The sequence below is a fragment of the Lepidochelys kempii genome, chromosome 4 (assembly GCF_965140265.1).
Source record: "Lepidochelys kempii isolate rLepKem1 chromosome 4, rLepKem1.hap2, whole genome shotgun sequence".
Taxonomy (NCBI): Eukaryota; Metazoa; Chordata; order Testudines; family Cheloniidae; genus Lepidochelys; species Lepidochelys kempii.
The window spans coordinates 139,678,149-139,694,613 of record NC_133259.1 but is presented as its reverse complement, the minus strand read 5'-3'; the positions used below and the strand labels follow the sequence as shown (position 1 = coordinate 139,694,613).

General features: G+C 58.6%; 2 long non-coding RNA genes across 2 annotated transcripts in view; both read right to left on the bottom strand.

Moving 5' to 3' along the window:
- Positions 1–2,063, bottom strand: part of LOC140910920 (uncharacterized) — a 28,171-nt gene extending 26,108 nt beyond the window's left edge. The window contains exon 1 of the long non-coding RNA XR_012158796.1: positions 1,445–2,063. This is a non-coding gene — a long non-coding RNA (uncharacterized lncRNA). The remainder of the gene's footprint in view (positions 1–1,444) is intronic.
- A 4,332-nt stretch (positions 2,064–6,395) lies between these two features.
- On the bottom strand, positions 6,396–15,861 carry LOC140910919 (uncharacterized). Its single transcript, XR_012158795.1, has 2 exons — positions 15,386–15,861; positions 6,396–7,622 (listed from the first exon to the last, which is right to left on the bottom strand). It is a non-coding gene; the product is annotated as an uncharacterized lncRNA (long non-coding RNA).
- Positions 15,862–16,465: the final 604 nt, after the last annotated feature.

Sequence of the window (16,465 nt, the reverse complement as noted above, 5' to 3'; positions counted from 1 at the left end):
TTTCCGCAGAACTGCTGCCTAGCCATTCGGTCCCTAGTCTGTAGCTGTGCATTGGGTTCTTCCGTCCTAAGTGCAGGACCCTGCACTTATCCTTATTGAACCTCATCAGATTTCTTTTGGCCCAATCCTCCAATTTGTCTAGGTCCTTCTGTATCCTATCCCTCCCCTCTAGCGTATCTACCACTCCTCCCAGTTTAGTATCATCCGCAAATTTGCTGAGAGTGCAATCCACACCATCCTCCAGATCATTTATGAAGATATTGAACAAAACCGGCCCCAGGACCGACCCTTGGGGCACTCCACTTGATACCGGCTGCCAACTAGACATGGAGCCATTGATCACTACCCGTTGAGCCCGACAATCTAGCCAGCTTTCTACCCACCTTATAGTGCATTCATCCAGCCCATACTTCCTTAACTTGCTGACAAGAATACTGTTCGAGACCGTGTCAAAAGCTTTGCTAAAGTCAAGAAACAATACATCCACTGCTTTCCCTTCATCCACAGAACCAGTAATCTCATCATAAAAGGCGATTAGATTAGTCAGGCATGACCTTCCCTTGGTGAATCCATGCTGGCTGTTCCTGATCACTTTCCTCTCATACAAGTGCTTCAGGATTGATTTTTTGAGGACCTGCTCCATGATTTTTCCAGGGACTGAGGTGAGGCTGACTGGCCTGTAGTTCCCAGGATCCTCCTTCTTCCCTTTTTTAAAGATTGGCACTACATTAGCCTTTTTCCAGTCATCCGGGACTTCCCCGGTTCGCCACGAGTTTTCAAAGATAATGGCCAATGGCTCTGCAATCACAGCCGCCAATTCCTTCAGCACTCTCGGATGCAACTCGTCCGGCCCCATGGACTTGTGCACGTCCAGCTTTTCTAAATAGTCCCTAACCACCTCTATCTCCACAGAGGGCTGGCCATCTCTTCCCCATTTTGTGATGCCCAGCGCAGCAGTCTGGGAGCTGACCTTGTTAGTGAAAACAGAGGCAAAAAAAGCATTGAGTACATTAGCTTTTTCCACATCCTCTGTCACTAGGTTGCCTCCCTCATTCAGTAAGGGACCCACACATTCCTTGGCTTTCTTCTTGTTGCCAACATACCTGAAGAAACCCTTCTTGTTACTCTTGACATCTCTGGCTATATATATAGGGGGAGAGCTCACCACGCACCCCAGCTGCATTGCTCCTTCCCTGGCACACTAGTTATTGTCCCAGCCGCTCAACAGACATTTCCCTGGCAGGGCTATATTCATTGTGGGGAGAGAGGCTCCCAGCCAAGCCAGGCTCAGCACAGCTCCGGCTGAATCAATGAGTTCCAGCCCAGTGGCTGCCTGCAGAACCCACAAGGAGCAGGTAACGTACAGAGACAAGAGACCCACTAGAGACAGGGGAGATTAGCCAGCTAAAGAGCAGGGCTGGCGGTCACACTTCTGCATTCTTACCGGAGGCTGCAGCATGAACTTTGCTTTGCTTTTCCACTCTCCAGCTGCCTCTACCCGCTGAAAAACCTCCCCAGCAACCAGCCAGGGAACCCGCAGCAGACAGACCGACCCTGCCTTGGAGAGAGAGTTTCTCTGGGTGTCACAGGGGAAACTCCCCTCCCCACAGATGCCCAGGGAAGGGAAGGGAAGAGGGGGTGAGGAACGAACAAGGGTGGGAAGGAAGGAGGGGCGGGGGAGAGGAAGGGAAGAATTCAGCGGAGTAGGCGAGGAAGGGGAGAAGGAGAGGGAGGGGGAGCAGACGAGAGGAGTCGGGGCAGAGCAGGGGGGAGCTGAGGCAGGAAACAACTAGGGGGAAGCAGGGCGTGGGAGGGGAGCTGGGGGACTGGGACGAGGCAGGAAGGGGCTGGGGCAGGTGGGGGAAGTGGGGCAAGAGCAGGGCTAGGGGAGCAGGGGGACTGGGGTGGGGCAGGTGAGGCTGGGGCAGCGGGGATGGACTGGGGCAGGTGGCAGCCGCAAGGGGGCGTGGGGGCTGGGGTAGCTGGGGTGGACTGAAGGGGGCAGGAAGGGATCGGGGTAGATGGGGGGCAGCGTAGGAAGGGGCCAGGGGACCAGGACAGGTGAGGGGGGACGGGGAGGCGGGAATTGACTGCAGCAGGCGGGGGGGGGAAGGGGGGGCGGGGCCGGCAGGGAAGATGAGAGGGAAGGGCGGGGGTCGAGAAGAGACCGGGGCAGATGAGGGGGCGGGGTAGATGAGGGGGAAGGGGCGGGGGCGGGGCCGGCAGGGTACATGAGGGGGAAGGGGCGGGGCCGGCGCACTCAGCCCCGCAGCGCTGCCCAAAGCCCCCCGCGACCCGCTCTCCGGACACGCCCCCGCCCGCTCCCATTGGCCCGATCTCGTCTCCGCCTCCTCGCTCGCTCATTGGCCAGGGCGGTTCCGGGGCCTGTGAGGGCACTAGGCGGCCCCTCCTTACGGGGGGCGTGACCTAGGGGGAGGGGTCACCCAGTTGCGGGGCGACGGGTCACGAATGGACCAATGACAAGCCCATGGGGTGGGACTGTGAGTCTGGGACTGGCAGCCAGGACTCACCCCATGTGCTTCCCTAAGTCAGCCGTGTACTGCTGGGGGCCCCACTCCCTGGGGGCTGGGTCCCTCCCCACCCTCTGCCCATCCTCCCCTTCCTTCCTTCCCTCCCAATCTCACCCCCCTTCACCTAGCCCACCCCCTTGGGCCCACTGCCCATCCCCCCCCTTCCTTCCCAATTTCACCCCCCCCTTGGGCCCACTGCCCATCCCCCCCTTCCTTCCCAATCTCACCCCCCGCTTCACCTAGCCCACCCCCTTGGGCCCACTGCCCATCCCCCCCCTTCCTTCCCAATTTCACCCCCCCCTTGGGCCCACTGCCCATCCCCCCCTTCCTTCCCAATCTCACCCCCCGCTTCACCTAGCCCACCCCCTTGGGCCCACTGCCCATCCCCCCCCTTCCTTCCCAATTTCACCCCACCCTTGGGCCCACTGCCCATCCCCCCCTTCCTTCCCAATCTCACCCCCGCTTCACCTAGCCCACCCCCTTGGGCCCACTGCCCCTTCCCGTCCCCCTCTGCTGAATTCAGACTGAATGCTCGGCTGCGAACACTGTAACTGGGCACCAAGTGTGTCCGGAAAAGCCCAAGTCGTCCCTGCTGAGGTGTGTCCTCCGCCTGCATCGGCAGGTGCTTACCTCCATCCTCGGCACAGCTGTGCACACCTGCCTACACCTGCCTCTCCCTGGGTGCTCAGCCCCCGCCTCCGCACAGCTGAGGGCTCTGTTGTGTACTCTGCCAAATGTATGGAGGAAGGGGATTCCCCCCAACCCCAACATTCTCATGAACGAATTATCTGCCCATCCCCCAGACCCACAATTATCCCAGCTCAAACCTCCGATGTGCCCCACAAGCCCGCACCAGATCTGCTGCCTCCTACTCCTCAACATACGTCACTTCTTTCTCCCGCTCCCTAAAATCAGAGCTGTCCCCCCTCCTGTCAGTTCTGCCCCTGCTCCCTCCCCCAACATCAGCTCTAATCACACGGGTCCCTTCTGGCTTTACAATCGAGGAAAGACCCCCAGTTTTAGGGGGGTAAAAACTTTGAGAGACTCTGTCCCTTTAACATGCAGGAGACTACGAGTCCCAGTCCCCAGTGGGTGCCGGACATGATGGGACTGGTGGTCGCTGGGGGTCGGGGGGCTGCGGTGAATGGGGAAGGTGGTTCCCCTGAAGGGACCGAGCCTCCCTCTCTTACCTAGCTACAGCATCCATTGGATGGGGCTCACAAGCCCCTTCTCCCTGGGCCAGCGGCGCCTGCCCTTTTTCACCTGACTCATTTGTGCGGGTGCCTGTGGGTTCTTGTCATGAGGCTGACGAGCTGCTCAGTGCATCGGACAAGCTCGGCGTCCCGGGCTAGCTGAGCTTGGTGTAAGGAAGGGGATGAAGGTACTTCTGGGCCCGAGAGTGCTCCTCATCCACCTCCCTCCAGGACCAAGCTGACCAGCTCAGGGCCACCTGGAACCTCTCACAGGGACAGGTGTTCGGGGAAACACCTCCGGGGTTTCTCCACCATGAATGCAGCATGGGGTTCCTGAGCCTGTCCTTCGGGGCCTCAGTCTCGCGGGGTCAGACTCAGTCAATGGCACGTAGGCTCCCGGCAGCCTGCGTGTTGGCTCTAGAGAAGAACGCACTGCGCGTGAGCGTGTGTTGGAGTGCAGAGCCCACGTGCTGACATTCCGGTCCCTGCGACAGCGCCCGTCAGGGCCTTAGAGGGGTGACTCATGGCCATGGTGGAGCCGTCGGTCCACCCGCCGGAGTATCATGACCAGCAGTTGTAACGTGACAGGCCTCAACTCTGCTGCCAGCGGAGGGCGCCCCCAGATTTCGCTGGAGCCAGTTCGGGGAACTCCCTCCTTCGCTCTACTCTCGGGCCTGGTCCGCCCTGGGCAACGGACCTGAGCGAAAACTGCTGCTCCCCACCGCCAGGGAGGTGGGGTCCGACACCTCTTTTCCTCCGGGGCGGTTGAACTGGTGGCCGGTTTGGAATGAGAAACTTTCCAGACCTTTTCCCTGGGGTTGACCTGGTGGCTGGTCGGAGCCAGGTTGGATCCTGGCGGCCCGTTTGCACTCAAGAGAAAATGGCTGCTCCTTTTCACTGGGGGACCCAGGGGTGGGGGGCTGGGGGTACAGCACCCCCAGGTGTCACTGTGAGAAGGTGGCCGGGGCTGCTGTCAGAAGCACACAACATGCTTTGCAGCAGAGGCCCTGCCCAGTCTGTGCGGCAGTCCCCCCTAGCGGGGGAGGAGGAACTTTTTTGGGGGGCGGTGGGTGAGGCTGTTGGCCCCAGATGCCAGTCGGGGGGCTCCACTCCCGGCCCCACCGCAGAGTATCTGCTGCAGGACCCGCCGCCCAGGCCTCAGGCTACGCTCCTGGCCCAGGGTCCCCCGGCTACCGCCTGGCCCTGCCACCCTCCCTCAGCTCCTGTGCCCAGGGTCCCCCGGCTGCCCGCTGGCCCCGCGCCCTGGGGGGCTCTGGTTCTGGCTCCACACTGGCAGCAAGAGGGCTAGGGAGAGCCTTGGGACCCGATTGTGTTCCACGGAGATGGGTGTTAAAAGACGGTGACCTATCCCAGGTCAGGGCTGACCCAGAAGGAGAGCAGCGCTCCATTTCTTTTGGTGGGAGAGAATCCTGGTTGCAGCCCTGAGCCTGCACTCGCCTGCCAGCCTGATGAGCTCCTACCAGGGGGATCGACCGGACCCTGGGGGATCTCAGAAGCTTGTTGGAGACAAGCCCTGAACAGAAGGGCGGGGTCCCAGCGAACATTTGCTGGACGAGCCTGCTTGGAGTGGTGGGATTGTTTTGGTTCCTGATTCCCTTTGGACGTTGGTGGGAAGTGGGCCTTGGCCCACCGCCACCTCACAGAGACATGCCGCTGGGTGAGTTGTGCCCTGGCAGGCCACAAGAAGGCACTACAAAAGGTCCCCCCCTGCTCTCCTGCTGGTAATAGCTCACCTTAAGTGATCACTTTCGTGACAGTGTGTATGATAACACCTATTGTTTCATGTTCTCTATGAATCTCCCCACTGTATTTTCCACTGAATGCATCCCATGAAGTGAGCTCTAGCTCACGAAAGCTTATGCTCAAAGAAATTTGTTAGTCTCTAAGGTGCCACAAGTCCTCCTTTTCTTTTTGGAGAATCCACCATGACCCTTGGTACATTGTTCCAATGGTTAATTACACTCCCCATTAAAAACATATGCCTTATTTCCAGTCTGAAACCTTCCCTCCGCCCCCATCTGGGTTGACAGCAGGGTTTGAACCCAGAACTTTCTTGTGCGAAACGTTCTGTTTGTAGAGCATCCTTTCATGGTTGGAGTGGCATAATATGACCCCTGTGTATGTGAAATTTAAAATAACCAAGCCTGCCGCTCAGGAAATGCTCCATTAATGAAGTACAATAACTCCTCACTTAAAGTCGTCCCGGTTAATGTTGTTTCGTTGTTACGTTGCTGATCCATTAGGGAACATGCTCGTTTAAGTTGCGCATTGCTCCCTTATAACGTGGTTTGGCAGCCACCTGCTTTATCCACTGCTTGCAGGAAGAGCAGCCCGGTGGAGCTAGCTTGGGGGGGGGGGTGTCTTAGAGCCATGGTGGGCCGGCAGCCCCCCATCAGCTCCCCGCTCCCCTAAGTTCCCTGTGCGGCAGCAGTTCAGCTGTCCCTCCCCCCACTGCCGTGTGATGCTCCTGCCCTCTGCCCTGGAGCTGCTCCCTGGAGCCTCCTGCTTGCTGTGCAGGAATGACGGCGGCTAATGTCAGGGTGTCCCCCTCCCCCCTGCTCCTGCCCCCCACTTACGCCATCTCCATAGAGCCGCCTAGAATTTACATTTGCAGATACTGTTGCAGTAGGAATGAACTTTTATGAAGTAGTGACATCTCCTCTGGATGTATTGTGTGTGAGAGAGAGAGATTCTTGACTCACAGGAACATGGGAACAGCCAGACTGGATCTGACAAGTGTTCCTCTAGCCCAGTATTCTTCCTTCGACAGGGGCCAACACTAGGTGCTTCAGAGGAAGGTGTAAGGACCCCATCGCTAGGCAGATATGGGAGAATCATAGAATATCAGGGTTGGAAGGGACCTCAGGAGGTCATCTAGTCCAACCCCCTGCTCAAAGCAGGACCTAATCCCCAACTAAATCATCCCAGCCAGGGTTTTGTCAAGCCTGACCTTAAAAACCTCTAAAGAAGGAGATTCCACCACTTCCCTAGGTAACCCATTCCAGTGCTTCAGCACCCTTCTAGTGAAAAAGTTTTTCCTAATATCTAACCTAAACCTCCCCCGCTGGGTGAATCTGCCACCATGAAGGTCTTGTCTTGATCTCTAATAATAGAAGATGGGTTTAAAGCCCTGAAAACGGTTTATCTCCCTTTCAATACTCTTTTTTTTAAGCATTATGTATTATAATCTTGGATATTCTTATTATCCATATGAACATCCAATCCCGCTTTGACTCTTCCTAAAGTCTCAACAACATCCTGTACCAAGGAGTTCCACAGGTTAATTTACAGCTGGAATGAAAAAGTAATCTATATTTTTCACAAAATTCTGCCAGGGGAGGATACACTTAGTTTCCAGCCCCTTAATTCCATCCTGTTTCAGGTGACACCAAATCTTACACGCTGTTATGCTATCAATAAAAAGTCGAAATGTTGCCAGAGGAAGTTGCGTTAATGGAATCACCTTGTCCCAGAGGTGCTGGCTCTTCCCTTGGCAGTGGTCACAAAAAAGAGGTTTTTGTTTAAGTGAGTAAAGAAAATGAATAGATTTTTCCAGTCCCTTATTGTCCTTCTGCATAGCTCACACAGCCCAGGTTGAATATCAACAGCACGTCACTGCAAGGTCAGTTTCTGGTTCCCTGGTACTTGCAGGCTGTTTCATTACTGATGCTACAGCCAAGCAAAAAATTGGCGTTCTATCCCCAGATCTTCCATTGACTTGCTGTGGGACCTTGGGCAAGACACTCTGTGCATCTCTTTCACCCTTCCTCTGTCTTGTCTCTTCAGACCGTAAGCTCTTTGGATCAGGAACTCTCTCTGTGTTTGTACAGCACCGAGCACAATCGGGCTGGGACCTCAGTTAGGCTTGGAGATGCTACTGAAATACAAATAATAATGGAAAGAGATCAATTCACATTCTATTTTTAAACAGAGCCTGAAACTGGGGCCTAACCGGCTCTTAATCTCCCCATCAAAGGGAGGGAATCCAACGTTATGCACGCATTTGAAAAACCCTAACCTTTCCCATTGAAGCATCTGATTTATATCATAATCAGGAAAGGCAAAGAGTCCAATGTGTTTTCCCTTAACGATGTGTCCTAGGTCCTGTGACCTGGACCTATTGCAGGTAGGCACCAGTAGCAGAAAGGTCTGTTGGAAGAGCATTGAATGTCTGGCACAAACTTTTGTTGAATTTTATTTTCCAATATGATTTGACTCTCTGTCTAGGTTTTTCCGTGGCCCACGTCGTCGTGAAATCTTGGGGCTGTGGGGTCTGAAACTGGAGTTCCCAGGCTTTATCACCATATCTCAATTCACCTCCCCTCATATCGTCCCAACTCCAGCAATTGCTCACAGGGAAATCTTTAATATGGTTTTAGTTGTTGAGTAGGGTGTGATGATAAGCCTTCGCCAAAGGGAATTGTTAACAGCTTGTGGCCTATTCTGAAGAAGGTGGCAGCTATTAAACAACCACTGCTGCTTTTCATAAAGCTTGCCCAGTATAAAATACCCAGGGGTACAGAAATAGTCACTCTTCATATTGAAAAGTGTTGGAGAAAGGAGCCTTGGAAAAGGTCAGAGCTATTGTAAGGGCTGTAAATATTCCATTGCTCCTGTGTGTGCCATACGTGACCTGAGGATAATCCCAGGATTTAGGTTTTCCAGAGATGCTGCTCCCTCCAAAACAAATTCAATTAAACGAGGGGAAAAATGCCGCTGGGGGAGCTGCCAAGCCAGTGGTTCGTTCTGGCTGTTTCCTCCTCGGTGCTAAGCTCCTGTGGTAAATTGCTTCTGCATAGCTGAGAGAAATTGGTCAAAATAAATCAGCGAGGAGCACTAGCACATGTTCTGAAAAGAGAGCAGAATTTGCTAAACTAATCAGGATAATATCCAAATTGATGGGCTTGCCGATACCAACCACGTGTGCCTTCTGGGGAGTCTTGTGCATTGCAGCAATGTCTGCCAGGAGGCCTAACGCAAGAGGGACTGGTTAGGCTCTAAAATTGGACCACTGAGTTGCTTGTTTCATTAGAAAGCCGACTGAGCTAGTCATTGGAGAGTTGAACACTCTTTGGGATCCTTTTCAATTTAAGGCCAGAAGGACCCGATACGATCATCTAGTTTGACCTTCTGCACAGCACAGGCTGGAGAATCTTGCCCAACAATTTTGGCTTCAAGCCCATAGCTTCTGTTTGAGCTAGAGCATATCTTTTAAAGAGACATCTAGTTTTGATTTAAAGACTCCAAGTGGTGAAGAATCCATCACTTCCCTAGGTAAGGTGTTGTGATGATTGATTACCTTCACTGTTCACAATGAGTACCTTATTTCTAGTCTGAATGCGTCTAGCTTCACCTTCCAGCCATTGGATCTCATTCTGCCTTTTGCAGCTAGAATATAGAGCCATCTGCTGTCAGAAATCTCTTCTACATGTAAGTTCTTGGAGACTGTGATCAAGTCACCTGTTGACCTTCTCTTGGATAATAGTCTATCACAGTGAGGCATGTTTTCAAGACCTCTATAGCAGTTGGTATTGACTCTAGCCATTCTTGGGGTAACAGGAAAGTTACCAGTGCCTGGAATGGAGTGGTGTTCTTGCTACTTTATTTTAAACTCCAGGGGGTACCGAAGTATACTGGAGGGAGACGCTTTAGAAATGGAGACATTTATCCTTGTAAATACAAGCTGTGATTTATACTGTGGTAGTGCTTAGGAATCCCGATCATGGATCAGGGCCCCTTGTTCTAGGTGCTGCACAAACACAGAACAAGAAGAGGTTTCTTGTCCCAAGAAACTGACAGTCCCAGTATAAATATGTTATAGAGTCCAAGGCCAGAAGGAACTAATGTGATCATAGTGTCTGACATCCAGTATAACAGAGTCTAGGACTTCCCTGAATTGATAACAGAATCTCCGTATAATAAAAAAGTAAAGACCTGTATCTATGCCATGCCAAGAGTCCTCAACCATTCTGCTAACAGAGGGATCTCAACCAACCACCACACTGACATTACACCGAATCTGCACGCACCAGTTTCAGCGGTTCTAAGGAGTCAGTGCGATGAAGGGGACTGCTCAGAGTGGGGATTACTTAGTCCAGCTGCCACAGTTCTTCAAAGGTTGATTCACCACCTGTACAACCCAACACAAAGTTGCCAGCGCAACCCACCCATAACCCCCTATTCACAAATCAATACAACCAGCACACACAATAACAACACACACTCACGGCCTCTTACTGCAACGCTTACGCCTCAATGGCTCCTCCAGAACCTTCCCCCACCCCCTCCTTAACTGCCAGCCTGTGCCACTTGAAAAATAATGCCCTATTCCTCCAGAACCTTCCCCTGGTACCTGCCTAACTGCCGGCATGTGCCCCCATACAGAGAGCGCCCCACTCTTCCAGAACCTTCCCCCCAAACCACTAACTTCCAGCCTGTGCCCCATACAAACAGCACCCCGCTCCTCCGGAACCTTCCCCCGCCACCTCCCTAACTGCCAGCCTGTTCCCCCATATAGACAGCGCCCCGCTCCTCCCGAACCTTCCCCCACCCCCTCCCTAACTGCCAGCCTGTGCCCCCATACTGACAGCGCCCCGCTCCTCCCGAACCTTCCCCCGCCACCTCCCTAACTGCCAGCCTGTGCCCCCATACTGACAGCACCCCGCTCCTCCCAAACCTTCCCCCGCCACCTCCCTAACTGCCAGCCTGTGCCCCCATACTGACAGCACCCCACTCCTCCCAAACCTTCCCCCGTCCCCTCCCTAACTGCCAGCCTGTGCCCCCATATAGACAGCGCCCCACTGTTCCAGAACCTTACCCCTACCCTCTAACTGCCAGCGTGTGCCCCCATACTGACAGCACCCCGAACCTTCCCCCGCCCCTCCCAACTGACAGCCTGTGCCCCCATACAGACAGCGCCCCGCTCCACCCAAACCTTTCCCCACCCCCTCCCTAACTGCCAGCTTGTGCCCCCATACAGACAGCGCCCCGCTCCTCCCAAACCTTCCCCCGCCCCCTCCCTAACTGCCAGCCTGTGCCCCCATACAGACAGCGCCCCGCTCCTCCCAAACCTTCCCCCGCCCCCTCCCTAACTGCCAGCCTGTGCCCCCAATACAGAGAGCGCCCCGCTCCTCCCGAACCTTTCCCCGCCACCTCCCTGCCAGCCTGTGCCCCCATACAGACAGCGCACTGCTCCTCCTGAACCTTCCCCCGCCACCTCCCTAACTGGCAGCCTGTGCCCCCATACAGACAGCGCCCCGCTCCTCCCGAACCTTCCCCCGCCCCCTCCCTAACTGCCAGCCTGTGCCCCCATATAGACAGCGCCCCACTGTTCCAGAACCTTCCGCCAGTACCTCCCGAACTGCCAGCCTGTGCCCCCATGCAGACAGCACCTCGCTCCTCCCAAACCTTCCCCTGCCCCCTCCCTAACTGCCAGCGTGTGCCCCCATACAGACAGCGCCCTGCTCCTCCTGAACCTTCCCCCGCCCCCTCCCTAACTGCCAGCCTGTGCCCCCATACAGACAGCACCTCGCTCCTCCTGAACCTTCCCCCGCCCCCTCCCTAACTGCCAGCCTATGCCCCCATACAGACAGCGCCCCGCTCCTCCCAAACCTTCCCCTGCCCCCTCCCTAACTGCCAGCCTGTGCCCCCATACAGACAGCACCCCGCTCCTCCCAAACCTTCCTCCGCCCCCTCCCTAACTGCCAGCCTGTGCCCCCATACAGACAGCACCCCGCTCCTCCCGAACCTTCCCCCGCCACCTCCCTAACTGCCAGCCTGTGCCCCCATACAGACAGCGCCCCGCTCCTCCCAAACCTTCCCCCGCCACCTCCCTAACTGCCAGCGTGTGCCCCCATACAGACAGCACCCCGAACCTTCCCCCGCCCCGCCCAACTGCCAGCGTGTGCCCCCATACAGACAGCGCCCCGAACCTTCCCCCGCCCCTCCCAACTGACAGCCTGTGCCCCCATACAGACAGCGCCCGCCTCCTCCTGAACCTTCCCCCGCCACCTCCCTAACTGCCAGCCTGTGCCCCCAATACAGACAGCGCCCCGCTCCTCCCGAACCTTCCCCCGCCCCCTCCCTAACTGCCAGCCTGTGCCCCCATATAGACAGCGCCCCACTGTTCCAGAACCTTCCGCCAGTACCTCCCGAACTGCCAGCCTGTGCCCCCATGCAGACAGCACCTCGCTCCTCCCAAACCTTCCCCCGCCCCCTCCCTAACTGCCAGCGTGTGCCCGCATACAGACAGCGCCCTGCTCCTCCCGAACCTTCCCCCGCCCCCTCCCTAACTGCCAGCCTGTGCCCCCATACAGACAGCGCCCCGCTCCTCCTGAACCTTCCCCCGCCCCCTCCCTAACTGCCAGCCTGTGCCCCCATACAGACAGCGCCCCGCTCCTCCCGAACCTTCCCCCGCCCCCTCCCTAACTGCCAGCCTGTGCCCCCATACAGACAGCGCCCCGCTCCTCCCGAACCTTCCCCCGCCACCTCCCTAACTGCCATCCTGTGCCCCCATACAGACAGCGCCCCACTCCTCCCGAACCTTCCCCCGCCCCCTCCCTAACTGCCAGCCTGTGCCCCCATACAGACAGCACCCCGCTCCTCCAGAACCTTCCCCCGCCACCTCCCTAACTGCCAGCCTGTGCCCCCATACAGACAGCGCCCCGCTCCTCCCAAACCTTCCCCCACCCCCACCCTAACTGCCAGCCTGTACCCCCATACAGACAGCGCCCCGCTCCTCCAGAACCTTCCCCCGCCACCTCCCTAACTGCCAGGCTGTGCCCCCATACAGACAGCGCCCCGCTCCTCCCAAACCTTCCCCCGGTACCTCCCTAACTGCCAGCCTGTGCCCCCATACAGACAGCACCCCGCTCCTCCTGAACCTTCCCCCGCCACCTCCCTAACTGCCAGCCTGTGCCCCCATACAGACAGCGCCCCGCTCCTCCCGAACCTTCCCCCGCCCCCTCCCTAACTGCCAGCCTGTGCCCCCATATAGACAGCGCCCCACTGTTCCAGAACCTTCCGCCAGTACCTCCCGAACTGCCAGCGTGTGCCCCCATACAGACAGCGCCCTGCTCCTCCCGAACCTTCCCCCGCCCCCTCCCTAACTGCCAGCCTGTGCCCCCATACAGACAGCGCCCCGCTCCTCCCGAACCTTCCCCCGCCCCCTCCCTAACTGCCATCCTGTGCCCCCATACAGACAGCGCCCCGCTCCTCCCGAACCTTCCCCCGCCCCCTCCCGAACTGCCAGCCTGTACCCCCATACAGACAGCGCCCTGCTCCTCCCGAACCTTCCCCCGCCCCCTCCCTAACTGCCAGCCTGTGCCCCCATACAGACAGCGCCCCGCTCCTCCCGAACCTTCCCCCGCCCCCTCCCTAACTGCCATCCTGTGCCCCCATACAGACAGCACCCCGCTCCTCCCGAACCTTCCCCCGCCCCCTCCCTAACTGCCAGCCTCTGCCCCCATACAGACAGCGCCCCGCTCCTCCCAAACGTTCCCCCGCCACCTCCCTAACTGCCAGCCTGTGCCCCCATACAGACAGCGCCCCGCTCCTCCCGAACCTTCCCCCGCCCCCTCCCTAACTGCCATCCTGTGCCCCCATACAGACAGCGCCCCGCTCCTCCCGAACCTTCCCCCGCCCCCTCCCTAACTGCCAGCCTGTGCCCCCATACAGACAGCGCCCCGCTCCTCCCGAACCTTCCCCCGCCCCCTCCCTAACTGCCATCCTGTGCCCCCATACAGACAGCACCCCGCTCCTCCCAAACCTTCCCCCGCCACCTCCCTAACTGCCAGCCTGTGCCCCCATACAGACAGCGCCCCGCTCCTCCCAAACCTTTCCCCGCCACCTCCCTAACTGCCAGCGTGTGCCCCCATACAGACAGCACCCCGAACCTTCCCCCGCCCCGCCCAACTGCCAGCGTGTGCCCCCATACAGACAGCGCCCCGAACCTTCCCCCGCCCCTCCCAACTGACAGCCTGTGCCCCCATACAGACAGCGCCCGCCTCCTCCTGAACCTTCCCCCGCCACCTCCCTAACTGCCAGCCTGTGCCCCCAATACAGACAGCGCCCCGCTCCTCCCGAACCTTCCCCCGCCACCTCCCTGCCAGCCTGTGCCCCCATACAGACAGCGCCCCGCTCCTCCCGAACCTTCCCCCGCCCCCTCCCTAACTGCCAGCCTGTGCCCCCATATAGACAGCGCCCTGCTCCTCCCGAACCTTCCCCCGCCCCCTCCCTAACTGCCAGCCTGTGCCCCCATACAGACAGCGCCCTGCTCCTCCCGAACCTTCCCCCGCCCCCTCCCTAACTGCCAGCCTGTGCCCCCATACAGACAGCGCCCCGCTCCTCCTGAACCTTCCCCCGCCCCCTCCCTAACTGCCAGCCTGTGCCCCCATACAGACAGCGCCCCGCTCCTCCCGAACCTTCCCCCGCCACCCCCCTGCCAGCCTGTGCCCCCATACAGACAGCACCCCGCTCCTCCTGAACCTTCCCCCGCCCCCTCCCTAACTGCCAGCCTGTGCCCCCATACAGACAGCGCCCCGCTCCTCCCGAACCTTCCCCCGCCCCCTCCCTAACTGCCAGCCTGTGCCCCCATACAGACAGCGCCCCGCTCCTCCCGAACCTTCCCCCGCCACCTCCCTAACTGCCATCCTGTGCCCCCATACAGACAGCACCCCGCTCCTCCCGAACCTTCCCCCGCCCCCTCCCTAACTGCCAGCCTGTGCCCCCATACAGACAGCGCCCCGCTCCTCCCAAACCTTCCCCCGCCACCTCCCTAACTGCCAGCCTGTGCCCCCATACAGACAGCGCCCCGCTCCTCCCAAACCTTCCCCCGCCACCTCCCTAACTGCCAGCCTGTGCCCCCATACAGACAGCGCCCCGCTCCTCCCAAACCTTCCCCCACCCCCACCCTAACTGCCAGCCTGTGCCCCCATACAGACAGCGCCCCGCTCCTCCCAAACCTTCCCCCACCCCCTCCCTAACTGCCAGCCTGTGCCCCCATACAGACAGCACCCCGCTCCTCCCAAACCTTCCCCCACCCCCTCCCTAACTGCCAGCCTGTGCCCCCATACAGACAGCGCCCCGCTCCTCCAGAACCTTCCCCCGCCACCTCCCTAACTGCCAGGCTGTGCCCCCATACAGACAGCGCCCCGCTCCTCCCGAACCTTCCCCCGCCCCCTCCCTAACTGCCAGCCTGTGCCCCCATATAGACAGCGCCCCACTGTTCCAGAACCTTCCACCAGTACCTCCCGAACTGCCAGCCTGTGCCCCCATACAGACAGCGCCCCGCTCCTCCCAAACCTTCCCCCGCCACCTCCCTAACTGCCAGCCTGTGCCCCCATACAGACAGCGCCCCGCTCCTCCCGAACCTTCCCCCGCCCCCTCCCTAACTGCCAGCCTGTGCCCCCATACAGACAGCGCCCCACTCCTCCCGAACCTTCCCCCGCCCCCTCCCTAACTGCCAGCCTGTGCCCCCATACAGACAGCGCCCCGCTCCTTCCGAACCTTCCCGCGCCACCCCCCTGCCAGCCTGTGCCCCCATACAGACTGGTGGCCACTGGGGGTCGGGGGGCAGAGTACCCGGGCTGCGGTGAACGGGGAAGGTGGTTCTCCCGAAGGGCTCGATCCTGCCTCTCTTACCCAGCTACAGCATCCACAGGGCGGGGCTCACAAGCCGCTTCTCCCGGGGCCAGCGGCGGCTGCCCTTTTTCCCCTGGCTCATTTGTGCGGGTTCCTGCGGGTTCTTGTCATGATGCTGTCGAGCTGGTCAGTGCAGGGACAGGCTCGGCGTCCCGGGCATGCTGAGCTTGGTGTGAGGAAGGGGATGGAGCTACTTCTGGGCCCGAGAGTGCTCCTCGTCCACCTCCCCTTCCCCCCCCTTCCTCACTCCTTCACCGAGCTGACCAGCTAAGGGCCACCTGGAACCTCCCGCAGGGACAGGTGGTCGGGGAAACACCTCCGGGGTTTCTCCACCATGGATGCAGCGTGGGGTTGCTGGGCCTGTCCTGCGGGGCCTCGGTCTCGTGGGGTCAGACTCAGTCAATGGCACGTAGGCTCCCGGCGGCCTGCGTGTTGGCTCTCGAGGGTAACGCACTGCGCGTGCGCGTGTGTTCGAGTGCAGAGCCCACGTGCTGACATTCCGGTCCCTGCGGTGTAATCCTCACTACTGCGCCCGTCAGGGCCTTAGAGGGGTGACTCATGGCCATGGTGGAGCCGTCGGTCCACCCGCCGGAGTATCATGACCAGCAGTTGTAAAGTGAAGGGCCTCAACTGTGCTGCCAGCGGAGGGCGCCCCCAGATTTCGCTGGAGCCAGTTAGGGGAACTCCCTCCTTCGCTCTACCCTCGGGCCTGGTCCGCCCTGGGCAACGGACCTGAGCGAAACTGCTGCTCCCCACCGCCAGGGAGGTGGGGTCCGACAGCTCTTTTCCTCGGCGGGGGTTGACCTGGTGGCCGGTTTGCAATGAGAAACTTTTTCCAGGCTTTTTCCCTGGGGTTGACCTGGTGGCCGGTTTGCAATGAGAAACTTTTTCCAGGCTTTTTCCCTGGGGTTGACCTGGTGGCCGGTTTGCAATGAGAAACTTTTTCCAGGCTTTTTCCCTGGGGTTGACCTGGTGGCCGGTTTGCAATGAGAAACTTTTTCCAGGCTTTTTCCCTGGGGTTGACCTGGTGGCCGGTTTGCAATGAGAAACTTTTTCCAGGCTTTTTCCCTGGGGTTGACC